At 43.0% G+C, this 11,783-nt stretch overlaps 1 long non-coding RNA gene across 1 annotated transcript; it reads left to right on the top strand.

The window, feature by feature from the left end:
- The first annotated feature begins 792 nt into the window (after positions 1–792).
- On the top strand, positions 793–8,244 carry LOC139761656 (uncharacterized). Its single transcript, XR_011715579.1, has 3 exons — positions 793–854; positions 2,372–2,454; positions 2,611–8,244. It is a non-coding gene; the product is annotated as an uncharacterized lncRNA (long non-coding RNA).
- Positions 8,245–11,783: the final 3,539 nt, after the last annotated feature.

The raw sequence follows: 11,783 nt of genomic DNA, 5'->3' as shown, positions 1-11,783 counted from the left end.
GGCATGTTCAAAGGGTTGATAACCGTGACGTGGTGACAGAGTGTCTCGTTGATACACAGTCTTTTGTATATTCTTTATGTATTCGTCACATGAGAGACAAACAAAACTAGCGTTGACGGTGTTACGAACAGTATTGCTAAGGTACGAAGGGTATATAAACGTCGTATTGATACTCTTTTGACTCCCAATATAGAATTCTAAAGATATCCTTTAGCGTAATATCATATATTGACATATGAGAAAATGACGATTTGACGAGAAATGTAATCAAAACCTTTACTTACACCGATATTGCAATTAGATGTCGTTAGTAGTACTGACATTCTGGCGTGTTTCAACTTGATCTTGTCGTAAGAACATTTAAAATGATCAATTGAATAATAATGTGAAGCATAAAACATCTTTAAGTTATATATTTTTATAGCAATATATTTTTTAATTTCTTAGTGAATGAATGAGTGAAATTGATAAGTCAGTTTAATTTAGAATGACACTGAAAATTTGTAACGAGATAATATTCATTGTACAGTTATGATCTTTGACTTTGACTTGTGCTTAAAATATTATGATTTATTGAGATTTAAGAGAAAAAGAAGGTAACTTGCTTTTCCTTTTTTTTTTTTTTAGGAAATAATAAATTTCTCTATTCAATATTTTTGAAGAACTGATCAATAGAGTATCTAAAAATATGACAAAAATACACCCTAAATCGTACTTGGGTAACGAGTTGAAAGAAATTGAATGTGGCACTACGTCATCACACCCGTATCCGTTTTCCCGCTCAGACGACATTGCGATTTCAAGTGACAAACATATACGGTATGACGGTGAAGATGGTATTGAAGAAAGAAGAGGTAAGAAAGTGATTGTAGGTGCCTTGTAGAGTGTAAAACGTTATTTAGATATAGGATATTAATGAATAAAGGGAATTATGAAAATGTGATTGAAATTATGTAAGATATAAAGTTGCCGGTTGAGCATGTCCGGCTTAAGTCTACTTGTTGCACCGCAACTTATTCCCAGGAAGCTGAAGTTTGTGGTATGTTATGAATAATATTTTGAATATTGTGGCTTGACTTGCATATGTTCCGGCCTTGGCGGCAGGACTGGGCAAGTACGGCATCGAAGTCTTCCCCGGCTGACCGCCACTTAGGTGTTGCATACTTTTATACGCATGGTATCCAACCTACCCCATTTTAGAAAGTGTAGGTATGTATATTTGCGTGTGTGGACGTGTGTATGTACATGTGTATGGGGGGGGGTTGGGCCATTTCTTTCGTCTGTTTCCTTGCGCTACCTCGCAAACGCGGGAGACAGCGACAAAGTAAAAAAAAAAAAAAAAAAAAAAAAAAAAATCCAACCTACCCTCCCTCCATGACAACCCCATCCGAGTAACCTACTTTTCCTTTCTCCCTGAGTAACTATCACTCCCTGGCTATCCCAGTTCCACTCTCCCTGGTTGCCATTTCTCTCCCAGCTTACCTCTCTCCTTGGCTGCCCCTCTTCCCCTCCCTCCCTGGTTACCATCTTCACTCCCAGCTCCCCTCCATCCATGATTACCCCAGCTTTCCTTCCTTCCTCCCTTGCTCTCCCCCCCTCCTTGGCTACCCCAGCTTCCCTCCCACCACCTGGCCACCCCTCCGTCCCTCCCTGGGTGATGCCTTCCCTGGCGGTTTCACCTTAACCCAGTTTGTCTACCATAGCCTACCATCTCTCGTTGGCTAGCCCATCTTCCCTCGGTGGAGACCATCATACGGATCTTTTAGGATACTTTGTTTTCCCTCACCTCCCAAGTTAACCATCTTTCCTCCCTCCCAGGTTACCACCTTCCTCTCTGGTTACTACCTTTCCTCCTTAGCTGCTCCACATCCCTTACTCCTTAGTTACTGGCCTCTCCATGGCCATCCCACTTCTTTCCCTCCATGGATACCATCATTCCCTCCCTCCCTGGTTACCATATTACCTCCCTTAGCAACCCCACTCCCCTTTTCTCTCTTGCTTGTTTCCCTCCCTCTTCCTTTTTGTCCTCAGTTTCCCTCCCTCCCCGGATATCCAACTCTCATTCCCGGTTGTCACACTTCCTTAATATTCCCAAAGTCTACCCCACATTTCCTCCATTCTTGGTTACCCTACTTCCACACCCTAACTAGTTATCTTCCCAACGTCCTTTCCTAGTTACCCCATTTTCCGTCTTGGCTTCACCCTACCTCCTTACCTTGCCGGTTACCCTGCCCACCCTTTCCCTTTTTGGCTACTCCCTCCGTCTTAGCGTCATTACAACCTTCCCTTCACCCTCAGATTATCACATTAATGCCCTCCATTCTCCTTTCAGTGGCACTTACTTCCCGCTAAGAGTTTTATGTTATTGCAGGCACGGTAGTCCCCGGTGGCTGGTCCTCCCGTTTTGGACCTCACCTGGAGTGGCGCCAAGGCTTCCTCATCCGTCGTGATAAGGTGAGCTAACTTTTTCGTCTCGCTTTTCAAGTTCAGTTACTGTAATGTAGAGAACTGATATGAGAACTGTATACATAGTTTGTTCATATTTCTTAAATGTGTTATATGCATACAATTAGTTTATAAAAGGCTGTTAATTTTACATTTTCATTGCAGGTAGGGTTTCTGAACAGGTCGCCGATGGACCACATCGAGGGACCATGCTTCGCTTCGTGCAAGGTGCGTGCATTTATTTCCATTTTCGATGTTTGTGTTTTTTTTTTCCACAGATTTGGACCACGTCGAGGGACGATCTCACCTCTTACACTAAGGTACGTCCGATTATAATTGACATAACAGAAGTACTGTTTACAGAGGACTGCTATGTTAATGTTACTTAAGCGAGCACTTAAACCAGCTGGTGTGACATTAGAAGTAGTTTACAGAAATGGACTGTACGCTGTTAATGTCACTTTGCGAGCATCAGACCAGCTGGTGTAACATTACAGAGGTACTGTCCATGGGTGAACAGTGCACTGTCATAAAAATGTACATGAGATTAGGTTATTTGACATTTCAACAGAAGCCGTCATCAGAGGTGGATCTTGAGGGTCGATAACAACGCTTCATACAAGGTGCGTTACACTTAAATTTTCGATGCGACTTAATAGACGTATTGACTACAAATGGGTTTCCCAACCTAAATCTAGTGTGGCTCTTGATGTTTTCGTGAAATGATGCCTACCGCGTATCCTATAGGCACATAACGTTAAGGGGAATGTGTATTACTGTGATTGTCAACATAATTATGTATTTGAATTTTTCTTTGAAGTTGGCGGGTGCATTACGTTTGCTGTTTCCCTAACTGAATGCATAACAGGTTGGGAACTCCTGGTCTACACACATGAACAATGACTCTGTTAATCAACTGACAAGAGAACTTGCATCTGACTTGTGTCAGCAATGGCATCACGAGAATGATGTACCTGACCTGTGCCAGTAATGGCGCCGCTATAATACATCTGACCTGTGCCAGTAATTGGATCCCCAGGACACACGACCTATATATCGGTAACGGCACTTCAAGAACACCCGACCTATGAGAATAATAATATGCATGACCTATGACAGTAATATCACATGAATTGGTAAGGACACCCCGAATACACCCAGTATTTGCCAGTAGTGGCATTAAAACATAATGACGCCCTCTGAACATCGCATGACTTATGCCAGTAATAACACCACAAGTGCACACAATTGACAGCCAGTAATAGCAACACGAATAGACACTGAGCCTGCTCCAGTTTTGGCAGCACAAGAACATACACGCCCAAACTGTGCTAGTAATAGCATCCAGACAACACATCCCTTTAAGGGATATGGAAGGTCTTGTCATGTTTCTAAATGTTAACCCATGACAAAGATGGTCACAGCACCTCTGAGGTCTACTCGTGATTTCACCAGGGTCTTAGAGGTTGTGGATGGCTACCTATCTGGTGTGCAGATACTGAATGCCGCCTCTTCTTGAAGAATCATAGTCGTTGACCGATACAGTTTTAGGCTGACAACCTTACCAAGGTTGTACAGGAAATAGAAAGCCACATACCCTTGTAAGGGATATGGAAGGTCTTGCCTTGTTTCTAAATGTTGACCCATGACCAAGATGGTCGCAGAACCTCTTGGAGATCTACTTATGATTTCACCAGGGTCAGAGAATGTTGATGTCTACATATCTCTTGTAGAGATATTGAAGGCCAGGGTCATAAAGAATATGCATGTCTACCTATCTATTGTAGATATATTGAAGGTCACCTCTTACTGTTGAATAAGTTGTTGACCTATATAGTTTCAGGTCGACTCCTCACCGAGGTTGAACAGGATATGGAAGGCCACCTAATCTTTGAAGAGATATGGAAGGTCATCTTGCCTTGTTTCTGAATATTAACCCATGACTAAGATAGTCTTGGACCTCACTCGGGGCCAGGGCATTTTCATCAGGGTCAGAGGTAGATGGCTGTCTATCTGGTGTGGAGATACTGAATGCCACATTTTCTTGTTGAATAAGTCATTGACCGAGGTAGGTGGACTCACCCTCACCGAGGTTGTACAGGATGTGGAAATTGACCTGTTTAAGTGATATGGAAAGTCGTCTCAGGACCTCTGAGGTCGACATGATTTATAAGGGTCATAGAGTATGTGGATGGCTGCCTCTCTATTATAGAGGTATTGAAGGCCACCTTTTCTTGAATAATAGTCCTCGACCGATGTAGTCTCGGGTCAGCTCGACCTCACCGAAGTTGTACAGGATGTGGAAGTCCACCTACCCATGGATATGGAAATCTTGCCTTTTTAATATGTTCACCCATGACCAAGATGGTATCGGGACCTCTGCGAATTCAACTCGTGATTTCACCATGGTCATAGTGGATGTGGATGTCTATCTATCTATTGTAGAGGTTCTGAAGGCCACCTTTTCCTGTTGAATCAATAAGATATTGACCAAGATAGTCTTCGATTGACTGAACCTCATCGAGGTTGTACAAGATGTGGAAGGCCACCTACCCTTTAAACAGATATGGAAGGTCTTGCGTCTTGCCTTGCTTCTGAATGCTAACCCATGACGAAGATGGTCACAGAACCTCATTGAGGTCAATATATTTGACTAGGGGTCATAGAGGTTATGGATGGCTACCTGTCTGGTTTTGAGGTTGACTCGATTTCACCATGTTCAGGTTGTGGATGTCTACCTATCTGGTGTCATGCTGAAAACCACCTTGATTAATAGTTAACCGATGTTGTCTCTGGTCGACTCAACCTCACTGAGGTTGTAGAGGATGTGGATGGCTACCTATCGGGTTAGACATAGTGAAGGCCACATTTCATGTTGTTGGACAGTAGTCTTTGACTGAGATAGTCTCAGGTCGACTCGTCCTCACCAAAGTTGTACAGGATATGGAAGGCATCCTATCCTTTTAAGGGATATGGAAGGTCTTTCCATGTTTCAGAATGTTAACCCATGGCCAAGATAGTCTCAGGACCTCAGGTTGATTTATGATTTCACCAGGGTCATACAGTTATGGATGGCTGCCTATCTGTTGAGATATTGAATGCCACCTTTTCCTGTTAAGTCATTCTCCGAGATAGCCTTAGGTCGAATCAACCTCACCGAGGTTGTACATGATGTAGAAGAACTCCTACACTTTTAAGAGATATGGAAGGTCTTCTTGCCATGTTTCTATATACGTTAACCCATGACCAAGATAGTGTCAGGACACCTCTTAGGTAGTTATTTCACTAGTGTCATAGATGATGTGGATGTCTACCTATCTGGTGTGGAGATATTGAAGACCCCCTTTTTTTTGTTGAATTATAGTAGTTAAATAAGATAGTCTTGCGTCTACTCAACCTCACCAAGGTTGTACAGGATGAAAGGCTACCTACCCTTTAAAGGTATGTGGAAGGTCTTATTGCTTTATTACTAAATACATTAACCTAAGACCAAGATGGTCTAAGGACCTTTCCGAGGTCGATTCCTGAATTCATCAGGGTCACCTATCTGGTGTAGAGATATTGAAGGTCGCATTTTCCTGCAGATGAACAATAGTCGTTGACTGATGTAGTCTCAGGTCAACAAAAATTCGCCGAGGTTGCATAGGATGTGGAAGGCCACCTACCCTTTAAAGGGATATAGAAGGTCTTCTTGCCTTATTTCTGAATGGTAGCCCTTGGCAAAATTGGTCACAGAACCTCTTTGAGGTTGATCTATTTGACCTGGGTCAGAGGTGGATGGCTACATATCTGGTTTTGAGGTTGACCCATGATTTCACCATGGTCATAGAGGTAGTGGATGTCAACCTATCTGGTGTGGAGATACTGAAGATCGCATTTACTTGAATATTAGTCGTTGACTGATATAGTTGCAGGTTGACGCAACCTCACCGGGGTTGTACAGCATGTGGAAGGCAAACTACACTTTTAAGGGATATGGAAGGTTTTGCCTTGTTTCTCATTGTTAAACCATGACCAAGATGGTCTTGGGACCTCTCTAAGGTTGACTCGTGATTTCACCAGGGTCATAGAGGCTGTGGATGGCTACCTATCTGGTGTAAAGGTACTGAAGGCCACATTTCCTGTTGGACAATAGTCATTGACCGTTGAGATTTAGTTTTGGGTCAAATCAACTTAAAGGTTATACAGGATGTGGTAGGTCACCTACCCTTGTAAGGGATATGGAAGGTCTTCTTGCCTTGGTTCTGAATGTTAACCCATGATAAAGGTGGTCTCAGAACCTCTCTGAGGTCGACCAATGATTTCACCAGGGTCACAGAGGATGTGGATGGCTACACTTCTGGTGTAGAGATATTGAAGTCCACCTTTGATGTTAGATATTAGTCATTGACTATTGTAGTCTCAAGGCGACTCTACCTCACCAAGGTTATACTGGATGTTCAAGGCCACCTACCCTATAAAGGGATATGGAAGGTCTTCTTGCCTTGTTTGTGAATGTTAACCCATGATCAAGATGGTCGCTGGTCCCCTTGAGGTTGATTTATTTGACTAGGGTCAGAGGTCGTGGGTGGCTATCTATCTGGTTTTGAAGTAGACCCGTGATTTCACCATGGTCATAGAGGTTGTGGATGTCTACCTAATCTGGTGAGGTACTGAAGAATAACGTGGTGAATGATAGTCATTGACCGATGTCGTCTTGGGTAGACTGAACCTGCCCAAGGTTGTACAGATGTGGAAGGACATCTACCCTCTTAAGGGATATGGAAGGTCTTCTTGCCTTCCTTGCAAATGTTAACCCATGACTAAGGTAGTCTGAAAATCTATGATGTCGACTAATGATTTCACTGGGTCATATACGATGTGGATGGCTACCTTTCTGGTGTAGAGATATTGAAGGCCACATTTCGTGTTGGACGGTAGTTGTTGAGCGATGTAGTCTTGGGTCAACTCATCCTCACATAGGTTCTACAGAATGTGGAAGGCCACCTACCCTTTAAAGGGATATGGAAGGTCTTGCCTTATTTCTGAATGTTAACCCATGATCAAGATGGTCACAGAACCTCTTTGAGGTCGACTTAATTGACTAGGGTCATAGTTTGTGGATGGCTACGTATCTGGATTTGAGGTAGAATTATGATTTCCATGGTCATAGAGGTTGTGGATGTCTACCCAACTGGTGTGGAGATACTGAAGACCACCTTTTCTTGAATAATAGACGTTGACCGATGTAGTCTCAGGGAAAACTTTTGGATGTGGAAGGCCACCTATCTTTCAAGGGATATGGGTCTTCTTGCCTTGTTTCTGAATCTAACCCATGATCAAGATGGTGACTGATGCTCTTTGAGGTCGATAAATTTGACCAGGGTCATAAGAGGTTGTGGATGGCTAGCTATCTGGTTTTGAGGTCCACATATGATTTCATCATGGTCATAGAGGTTGTGGATGTATACATATGTATTGTGGAGATACTGAAGACAACCTTTCATTGATTAAGAATGGTCGTTGACCGATATAGACGGATATAGTCTTAGGTCGACTCAACCTCGTTGAGGTTGTACAGGATGTAGAAGGCCACCTACCCTTTTAAGGGATATGGAAGGTCTTCTTGTCTGGTTTCTAAATGTCAAACTATGACCAAGATGGTCTGGGGACCTCTTTGAGGTGAACTCGTGATTTCATTATGGCCATTGAGCATGTGCATGTGTACCTATCTGTGGTAGTGGTTCTGAAGGTCACTTTTTCCTCTTAAATAAGTAATTGTCCAAGATAGTTTTATGTCGACTTAACATCAAGGTTGTACATGTGGAGGGCCACTTACCCTTTAAAGGGTAAGTGGCCTGGTTCCCAATGTTAACCCATGACTAAGGTGGTCTCGGAACCTCTCTGAGGTCGACTTGTGATTCCCCTTGGTCATAGAGGATGTGGATGGCTACCCATCTTATGTAGAGATATTGATGGCTACATTGCATGTTGAAGGACAAAAGTCATTGACCGAGATAGTCTTGTGTCGACTCAACCTCTCCCAGGTTGTATAGGATATGGAATTCCACCTACCCTTGTAAGGGATACAAAAGGCCACCTATCCTTATAAGGGATATGAAAAGTCTTCTTGCCTTGTTTCTGAATGTTAAACCACGATGATGGTTTCAGGAACACTTCGAGGTCAACTCGTGATATTATTTTGGCCATATAGGGTGTGATGTCTACGTATCTGTTGTAGAGGTTTTGAAGGTCACTTTTCCTGTTGAATAAGTGATTGACCAAGATAGTCTTTGGTCAACTAAACCTCATTGTGATTGTACAGTATATGGAGGGTCACCTACCTTTAAAGGGATATGGAAGGTCTCCTTGCCTTGGTTCCAAATGTTAACCCATGAATAAGGTGGTCTTGGACCCTCTCTGAGGTAAACTCATGATTTCACCAGGGTCTGAGGCTGTGGATGGCTATCTATCTGGTGTAGAGGTTCTTAAGGCCACATTTCGTGTTGGACTACAGTCGTTGACCGATGATATATAGTCTAGGATCAACTCTACCTCACCAAGGTTTTACAAGATGTGGAAGTTCACCTACCCTTGTAAGGGATATGGGAGGTCTTCTTGCCTTGGTTCTGAATGTTAACCCATGACAAAGATGGTCTCAGAACCTCTCTGAGGTCGACTAATGATTTCACAAGGGTCATAGAGGATGTGGATGGCTACACTTCTGGTGTAGAAATATCGAAGCCCACCTTTGATGTTACATTACTCATTGACTGATGTAGTCTCAAGTTGACTTTACCTCACCGAGGTTATACTGGATGTTCAAGGCCACCTACCCTATAAAAGGATATGGAATGTCTTCTTGCCTTGTTTCTGAATGTTAACATGTAACGAAGATGGTCACAAACCTCTTTGAGGTTGATATATTTGACCAGGGTTATCAGAGGTTGTGGGTGGCTACCTATGTGGTTTTGAGGTCGCCTCATGATTTCAGCATAGTTATAGAGGTTGTGGATGTCTACTTATCTAGCATGGAGATACAGAAGACCACCTTTTCATGAATAATAGTCACTGACCGATGTAGTCTTGGGATCACTGAAAGATGTGGAAGGCCACTTACCCTTTCAAGGGATATGGAAGGTCTTCTTGCCTCGTCTCTGAATGTTAAACTATGACCAAGATGGTCTCATGACCTCTTCTAGGTCAACTCGTGATATCATTATGGCCACAGAGGATGTCGATCTCTACCTATCTGTTGTAGAGGTTCTGAAGGTCACTTTTTCTTGTTGAATAAGTTATTGGCCAATATGGTCTTAGATCGACTGGACCTCTTCGAGATCGTGTACAGGATGTGGAGAGCCACTTAACCTTTCCAGGGATATGGAAGGTCTTCTTGCCTTGTTTCTTAATGTTAGCCCATGACCAAGATGGTCACTGATCCTCTTGAGGTCAATTTTTTGAGTAGGGTTAGAGGTTATGGCTGTAGTCTCGGGACAACTCAAGGGTGTGGAAGGCCACCTACCCTTTCAAGGGGTATGGAAGGTCTTCTTGCCTTGTTTCTGAACGTTAACCCATGATCAAATGGTCACATTCTCTTTGAGGTCGATATATTTAACCAGGGTCAGAGGTTGTGGATGTCTACCTAACTGGTTTGAAGATACTGAAGACCACCTTTTCTCGATGAATAATAGTCTTTGACCGATATAGTCTCGGGTCAACTCAAGGATGTGGAAAGCTACCTACCCTTTCAAGGGATATGGAAGGTCTTCTTGCCTTGCTTCTGAATGTTAAACTATGACCATAAATTATGACCAAGGTGGTCTGAGGACCGATCTCTTTGAGGTTGACTCCTGATATCATTATGGCCCGAGAGGATGTCAGTCTCTACCTATCTGTTGTAGAGGTTCTGAAAGTAACTTTTTTCCTGTTGAATAGGTCATATGTCAAAATAGTCTTAGGTTGAATAAACCTTGTCAAGGTTGTATAGGATGTGTAGAGCCGCCTACCCTATGAAGGGATATGGAAGGTCTTGCCCTCCTGTTTCTGAATGTTAACCCATGACCAAGATGGTCACTGATCCTCTTTGAGGTCAATTTATTTGAACAGGGTTATAGAGGTTGTGGATGGCTTCCTATCTGCTTTTGAGGTGTGGAGATACTGAAGACCACCTTTTCTTGACAAGGAACTCTTTGACCGATGTAGTCTAGGGTCTACTCAACCTTGTCGAGGTTGTACAGGATGCAGAAGGCCACCTACCCTCTTATGGGATATGGGAGGTCTTCTTGATTTGGTTCTGAATGTTAAATCCATGACCAAGAGGGTCAGGGGATTTGGTTGGCTACCTATCTGGTATAGAGATACTGAAGGCCACATTTGATTTCGGATAATAGTTATTGACAGAGATAGTCTTGGGTCGACTTGACCTTACCCTGGTTGTACGGGATATGGAAGGCCACATACCCTTATATGGGATATGGAAAGTCTTCTTGCCTTGTTTCTATATGTTAACCCATGACAGATGGTCACTGATCCTTTTTGAGGTTGACTTATTCGACCAGGGTTATAGAGGTTGTGGATGACTACCTATCTGGTTTTGAGGTCGACCCATGATTTCACCATGGTCATAGAGGTTGTGGATGTCTACCACCTTTTCCTGGTGAATGATAGTCATTGACCTGTGTAGTCTCTGGTCAACTCAACCTAACCAAGTTTGTACAGGATGTGGAAGGCCACCTACCCTATTAAGGGATATGGAAGATCTTCCTGCCTTGGTTCTGAATGTTTCTCATTACTTAAGGTGGTCTTGAAAACTCTGATGTCGACTCATGATTTCACCAGGGTTATAGAGGATATGAATGGGTACCTATGTGGTGTAGAGATACTGAAGGCCACACTTCTTGGACAATAGTCGTTGACCGATGTAGTCTAAGGTTGACTCGACCTGACAGTTTGTACAGAATACGGAAGGCCACCTACCCCTTTTAAGTGATATGGAAGGTATTCTTAACTTGTTTCTGAATGTTAATCCATGACCAAGATGGTTACAGAACCTCAAGGTTGATCACAATTTGACCAGGGTCATATAGGTTGTGGATGTCTACCTATCTGGTGTGGAGATACTGAAGACCACCCTTTCTTGAATAATAGGCATTGTAAAATGTAGTCTCTGGTCGACTCAACCTTGCCGAGGTTGTACAAGATGTGGAAGGCCACCTACCCTTTGAAGGGGTATGGTCTTTTTGCCTTGGTTCAGAATGTCGACCCATGATTAAGGTAGTCTCAGAACCTCTTGAGTTTGAATAATTAATTGACCAGGGTCATAGAGGATGTGGATGGCTACATATCTTGTGTAGAGATAT

This window comes from Panulirus ornatus, chromosome 41, assembly GCF_036320965.1.
Source record: "Panulirus ornatus isolate Po-2019 chromosome 41, ASM3632096v1, whole genome shotgun sequence".
Classification (NCBI taxonomy): Eukaryota; Metazoa; Arthropoda; class Malacostraca; order Decapoda; family Palinuridae; genus Panulirus; species Panulirus ornatus.
Note: the sequence above shows the minus strand (reverse complement) of the source record. Positions and strands in the feature narration are given on the sequence as shown.